The sequence below is a fragment of the Denticeps clupeoides genome, chromosome 4 (genome assembly GCF_900700375.1).
Source record: "Denticeps clupeoides chromosome 4, fDenClu1.1, whole genome shotgun sequence".
Classification (NCBI taxonomy): Eukaryota; Metazoa; Chordata; class Actinopteri; order Clupeiformes; family Denticipitidae; genus Denticeps; species Denticeps clupeoides.
The window spans coordinates 10,426,109-10,433,916 of record NC_041710.1 but is presented as its reverse complement, the minus strand read 5'-3'; positions in this window follow the sequence as shown (position 1 = coordinate 10,433,916).

Genomic DNA, 7,808 nt, shown 5'->3' with positions numbered 1-7,808 from the left:
GATATGATGCTGTATTCTGAACGAAGAACATAATAACTGTCCTGCAATTTTATTACTGTGTGAACTTTCAGCATTAAAAGTTCATCGTGACCGAAATATTTTACTATTTCATTACTACATACTACTGTGACTATATAGGGTCAGAATACTAGTTTTCATACTAGCATATAGCCATATTTTTGGAAGAATAAAAAAAGAAATACCCTCATCTGAGGTTTGTTCATAACACTGTTGTACACACTTCAGTGTGCCAAAGCAGATAAACAGATCAACTTTTTAATAATGCCACAATTAGACTGTAAAAACAATGCAGGGGTCTGCAGGCTGTTCATTACAATTTCCATATTTGACAGGAAGCAGAAGAGGCATCAGGCGGCACCTACAGTCCTGAAGGATCCCACATTTCCCCTCCGTTTGGTTACAAACTGCATGATTAATCCATATTTGCTCATTGTTTTTAAATGAGACTTCACTGACAAGTCTGAGCCTTATCAGGGCTCTTAGTTTGTAAACTCAATATTCTATAGAAATCGAACGAGAATTGCTGGTGTCTTCCTCTTGTAAGTCGCTTTGGATAAAAGCGTCTGCTAAATAAAGTAAAGTAAAGTAAAGTAAAGTAAAATGCAATAGATGGATCCATAGTGCAGTGCCATCTTCACCAATGCCTGTTCATGCAGGCAATCGATTCACGCAAACATTGGAGTTGTGATAAATGATATAAAGAATGCATTCATGCAAAATATCATAAATAATTAAACACTCTCTGTGGAAAACTACTGGAGAGCCTCGTGACCATTATCCCTCCTTTTACTCTCCTCCAATAAGCACATCTTTTTCAGGAGAGACCAATGTCTCGGACATGTTTACATTTACATTTATGGCATTTATCAGACGCCCTTATTCAGAGCGACTTACAATCAGTAGTTACAGGGACAGTCCCCCCTGGAGCAACTTAGGGTTAAGTGTCTTGATCAGGGACACAATGGTAGTAAGTGGGATTTGAACCTGGGTCTTCTGGTTCATAGGCGAGTGTCTAACCCACTAGGCTACTACCAACATGTGTCCATGTTTGTGTCCAGCAAACGAAGTTAAAGCTTTTTGTTTTTGCGGCCTGCCTGTACACTGCAGACCAGGAGAGGGCGCTACAATGTTACTGTGGTAGGGAGTCAGTCACTCTGTTGCATGCATGCGAAACACAGCGCAGGAATTGTCCCTCTCTTTCTATCACACACGTTTAGAGCAAAAAATTAATTTTTTAATTCACTAAGAAAATTGTGAATTCTATGCAACGAACCATGGGACACCTTTATTGTCAGAAACCACACTGCACTAAAGATGCGGTTGCTAAATAGTTCAGCTCTTCTTGTTTGGTCGATTGAAAGACTTAAGCGGCTGTTTCATTTACGGCACTTATCCAGTAGTTTCAGGCACAGTCCCCCTGGAGACACTCAGGGAAAAGTGTCTTGATCAGGGACATAACGGTACTATTTGAAAGGCCTTAAGTGACCGCACAGAGGAAGGAGAAAGAGACACTGGAGCAGGACACAGAATGCTGAAGATAATGGCGTGTAGGGCGTAGGAGAGGAGGAAGAGGCAAGGGACCAATGGCGTGGCGGGAGTGGGCACACTGGGGTACAGTGGGAGAATCAGAATATCTTTATTGTCACTGTAACAAGTACAATGACATTGGGGGCAGTCCCTGAGCCGGAGAGGTATCTTAAAAACTGTGTGTAAAGTAAAGAAAGTAGCATAGGAGAAAGCTAGCTTAAAAAGAAGACAACTAGCATATATACAAATTTAAAACAAAATCTAAAATGAAAATTAAAGGGTAAGGTAGAACTAGGGCCGCAGCGGAAATATTTTTGGGAATATTTTAAACACAGCCAGAAACGTAACGGTATAGTTATATATCTTTGCAAGATGGAGCTAGGAAGGACTTCCACGTGGGAGCGTCTGCCACTGTTACTCGTGACGCCGGAGAACAGAAGTAACGTTACTCTCGCCAATGTTTCCTAAATGAATTGCATGTTTGAGTAATGTTAGTGGTGTACTGTGCAACGTGTACGTGAGCTCTCCGCACTTCGCTGATGTGAGCTAACGGTGTTTGTGTTCGATTTCTGCTAATAGCTAACGTTAGTTAGAAATGGCATATACTGCTGGCATTATTGGTAAGGACGGCTAACTTATAGCTAACAGAACACCGCTATCTAGCCACAAGTGTCGGCTTACGGACAGTTTGCCATTTAGTGCCCTGATGGCAGCAGGGTAGAAGCTGTTGTTTGTCTGTTAGTCCTTGTTTTAATGCTCTTTTCTTTCTTTAAGGCATCTTTTGCCTGATGGCAGCAGTTGGAACAGGTCGTGAGTGTGAGGCGAAGAGTAGACACGATTTGCGGGACAATCCGCGGCAGTGATTTCCTCCACAGGATGCTCTCAGTACAACATCCGTAGAAGGACACCAGCACTTTCTGAGAGATGTTGTTGTTTCCTGAGAACTCTCAGGAAATAAAGTCTCCGCTGAGCCTCCTTCACCAGTGAACTCATCTGATGAGTTCACGCTCAATATAGAGGGAGAGTTTGGTTCCGGGGGTACGGCGTGGGCGCTGGGTACGGGCCGACAATGCCAGCTGGCTACATCAAGGTCCGTGGGCACGTGTCGAACTTGGGCGTGTCCGGTGCATCAGAAGCAAAGGCAGTAGAAGCGTCAGGGGTGGAAGAGGCGTTCAGCGTCATCCGTTCACGGTCTGAAGAAAGGCCATTCAGAAAGCAGCGTCAAAAAACCTTGCTCCCCCTGTTGGCCCAGCGGTGGGCCGGCGGCCATGACAGGAACATCCAGTCAGAATTAACGTTCATCTAATCGAATCTAATGTTGAACGTTAATTATTTTCATCATTCAGACGTTTAATTGCCTGACCTAAGTATTCAATGTTTTTCTGCAGGAGTCCAGGTTCTTTCTACCTAATGAATCTTAACCTGCAGCAAAAACATTTCATGCCATTTCACACACTCTCACCCACACACCTTTTTTCCCTGAATCTGCTTCTATTTTTAAAACTCATGCCATACTATTAACATCTCATATTGCTAACCCAAAAAGTTTTAGCTTTCAGCAGCGAGTTTCCAAGAGCCACTGCTTCAGTCTCCTCCGGCTACAACACTTCTCACACAGGCTCTGCTCACCAGTTGCAGCCACTTCATGTTTGCTCAAATCCTACCAGCACAGTGCCAGCGATCGCTCCTGCGTGTCACCAGAGTTTGGAATTTTTTTCCATCCAGTTTCAAACAAGCAGAGGGAACACCCATAACAGAAAATCCAACCTCAAGCTGCGAGCGTCACGTCAGCTGTATCATCTCTCAAGGATTTATCTACCTGAACTCTGGAAAATCTTTTAAAACACTTTCAACTCACATGAGCCAGTATTTCATTCACAACAGAACACAGATGTTTAAACTGAAAAAAATATTGGAATTGTATACAATAATAAAATTTTGATGCTTGCTACACATCTCAAAACAGTTGGGGCAGGGGCATGTCTGCATTGGCATGGCATCTCCTCTACTTTTCAAAACAGTTCGAAGTGAAAGTGAAGTGGTTGTCATTGTGAAGCAGTGCAGCACACGGTGCACACAACAAAATGTGTCCTTTGCTTCTAACATTTGTGCATCAAGGTTATGGGTTTCTGTAGTTTTGTTGCTAGAATTTGAGACCATTCTTGCCTTGGTTTCCAGCTGCTGAAGAGTTTGTGGTCGCCTTTGTCATATGCTTTCTTTAATGATGTGCCAAATGTTCTCTGTAGGTGAAAGATCTTTACATTTACAGTATTCAGCATATGCAGAGCAACTTACATTCAGTAGTTACAGGGACAGTCCCCACTGGTGCACGTGTCTTGCTCAGGGTCACATTGTTAGTAAGTGGAGTTTGAACCTGTGACTCTGTGGTCTCCTGGTTCATAGGCTGATGTTTTACCCTCTAGGCTACTACCACCCTGGATCAAGATCTGGACTGCAGGCAGGCCAAATCAGCACCCGGACTTTTCTCCAAAGAAGTCATGCTGTTGTAATAGCTGCAGAAAATGGTTTGTCCTGCTTTGTCCTGAAATACCGATTGTCTTCCCTGAAGTAGATGTCATATGGAGGGGAGCATGTGTTGCTCTAAAACCTTTATGTACCATTGTGAAGTCATAGATCCTTCCAAAACTTGCAAGCTGCTGTACCATATGCACTTATGCACCCCCATACCATCAGAGATGCTGGGTTTTGAAAGCTAACTGAAAGCTAATAACATGATGGACAATCTCCCTCTTCTTCAGCCCAGAGGACACACAGCATATGTGATTACCTACAATAATGTCCCATTTGGATTTGTCTGACCATAGAACACTTTTCCACTTTAAAACATTTAAAATGTGTCTTGGCTCACAGGACACTATGGCATGTTGAAACATGGCTTCCTTTTTGCATGATAGAGCTTAAGATGGCATATGCAGATGGCATGGTGTGTTTACCCACAGTGTTTTCAGGAAGTAAGTGGGACTTGCCTATTTAGTAATGTCATTGATACAATCATGACGAAGAGTGAACGATAGTGATGCAGTCATCTGAGGTCATAAACACCACAGGCATAAAATAAAGGTCTTCAGCCTTGTCCCTTTACACACAGAGATATCTCAGATGAAAAGGTTTCTCTGAACCTTTTATGATGATATGCAGTCTAGATGGTATCGGCGTTTATGCCTCTGTTCTGCCTCTCTTTTTAAAAACAAAATCACCCATCCATGTGGGTGATCAGGCATGTAGGATGCCCATGATGTGAAGAAATGTTTAACCACCTCAAAAATATTTCCAGATGATTAGACATGCAACTATTCAGATTTATTTATAAATGAATAAAGAAAATCACCAAGTTATTAATGCAAAGTTAAGGCCCCCAACCTTGAGGGCAGCACGGCACGCACAATTTTAAAGCCATACATATCGCGTATCGTCTTAACATGGAGAATCTTGACTAAAGGCGCACAAACTACTTAAACAAGCCACAAGTCCAACCACGCACATATCAAACATAACCAAAAAAAAACATGTCCAGTGGTGACCAAGAGCCATTATCCAGCATTCATGTGCACACGTATGGTGTTTCACACCTTGTGGTTGATGAATGGTGCTGATGATGTTGTTTCGTGAATGTCCCCTCAATTCTATAGGCTCAGATGACTCAAACAAGGCTAAAATCGATCAATGCCATTGCAAAATATCCCTGCATATAATGTGCAGAATTACAGGCAAAACACACAACAGTCCAGAACATGTGATAGATTTTCAGTAGATTGTTAAAGAAATCCGAACTATGATGGAGCTGCAAAAAAACCTATTTTTTTACAACTCAATACTTACCACACTTTGCAACAGGATACTGCAGGACTATAATAATAATAATACATTTTCTAAAACCGAAAGTCACCTTACAGAGTAAAACAGGTAAAACATTCTGGCATCCATAGGGTAAAAACACCCAGGTCCTAGCCTGTTTGATGCCCTGGGCGAGCACCCCACAACTCTTCACCATACACTGAAGAATGTGCCAGGTGCCACAGTGCTATACATACAAAAAGAACTGATTCAAGCAATGGCACAATACAGGGGCAGTCCCCACACACTGCTCCCCGGGCGCCGGTCATGGCTGCCCACTGCTCACTCAGGGTGATGGGTTAAATGCAGAGGACAAATTTCACTGTGTGCACCATGTGCTGTGCTGCTGTGTATCACATGTGACAATCACTTAACTTTATAAAAAGTTTACAATAATGTAGACATAGTTCATTTAAGTTGGAGTCTCCATTTGGAAATGTCTCTACTAATTCTATCTGTTCTCTTTTATGGTAATATGTTTGATGCAGATTTCTTATTAGGATTTAATACTATGGGTTACTTGAGGAGTATTGCTTCAGCCTCGCTCAGATGGCCAAATCACTGTAAAAGTGAACTTTTTTTTTTTTTTTTTTTTTCATTTTCTCTGACCCGGTTGACAAATATGCTAATTCCTACACTCTGGAGTAATTTGAGGAACATTATGATTTAGAATAAAAAAATGTACTAATTGACTGTACAGTTGCGGAAATATTCAGTTTAATTTTGCGTATGCCCATCCAAAAATGGGGCCGCAATGCAGCACGTCTTTCATTCAGCCATTCACGGACTGGAAATCAGGCGTGAGCAAGAATATTTAAGTATACACAGTATCATGTGACATGCGGTTCACAGCAATTTTTGGGCCCATGGACACCAGGTAGGATCTAGCAAGTAAGGACATGGACTCAGTACCGAAAGGTTCAAATCCCTTACCGTCAAGGTGCTGGTTTTCCTTTGAGCGAGGTACCGTCCCCACACACTGCTCTATGGGCGCCCACTGCTCACTAAGGATGATGGTTAAATGCAAGTAGTACATGTTCTTTAACTAATTGCCAGTTAAACACTATGGTGAGGAGGGCACTCCTACAAGCACTCCTCCACTTACAAGCATCCTACATGATGTTGTCCAGTTATGTCCTGTTTGACCTGTTCATTGTACAGGAAAGTTTATTTCTATGTAGATAACCTGTACAATTTTTAAGGTTTAGTTTTAGTTAGTATAGTTTAGTTTAATGTGTATATACATATATATCTTTCTTTTATGATTGCACTATGGGGTCTGTGTGAAACATTATTTCAATACACAAATACTGTTGTACTGACAATAAACCAATCTTGAATATTGAATTCTTATAAAACATTTACATTTACGGCATTTATCAGACACTCTTATCCAGAGCGACTTACAGTCCGTAGTTACAGGGACAGTCCCCCTGGACCAACTTAGGGTTAAGTGTCTTGCTCAGGGACACAATGGTAAGGATTTGAACCTGTGAATCTGTAGTCTTCTGGTTCATAGGCAAGTATGTTACCCACTAGGCTACTACCATCCCATCCCAAAACCAAATGCACATCAAATGCCTCATACATCCACCCTTCCCAGGTAACACTGTAACAAGCTCTTAGTGTTTTTAATCTTCAGGGAGATTGTATGGGTTTTATCACTTTGAACGTAACCTAAGTTGGCGCGTCACAGCAGACGCTCCTTTATAGTCACTTTTTTAAAAACTACACTGAAGGAGGAGGATGAAGAGGTGTCTGTGTGTGCATTTTAACAAGCTTATATTGATAATGAGGGACAGAGGCATACGTTCTTGCTTGTGCCTCATTTAAATGGGCTTTTTTTTTCTTTTTTACACTGAACCCCCCACAGGCAGCTCTCATTAACATACAAATCAAGCCCAACCCTCCACAGCCTGCGCTGTTTGTCTGTGAATTTAAGGACAGATAGAAGTTGCGTTGGCAGTCGGTCCATCTTCTGAATGTCACCGTGGAGACGGGAGGGGGTGGCGGAGATGTGGGGCTGGGGTGAAGCTCATAAGAATAATTTAGGAGGGGATTTAGCATATAAATAAAGAACAGATGGGATGAGATTCAGAGGGAAGGTAAACAAAGAACGGATCTCTCTTTTGCTCAAGTTTTAAATGTCATAACATTGATATCTTTGGTCAGGACATCAGGTCTCAATGTACAAAAACAAGGCTCCATTTTTTGTTTATAGGAACTACATACTTTTAAACATTCTGTTATTATAATACTATTTAAAACCATGTCCCTTGTGAGTTTTATCAATTAATATCCATTCGGTTTGGTTTATCTTTATCTGTGAACAAGGCAGTTGCTTCAGATTTCTTCAACAACAGAGACTGGACAAAAATGTCACTGTGTAACGTTTCTGTGATGTA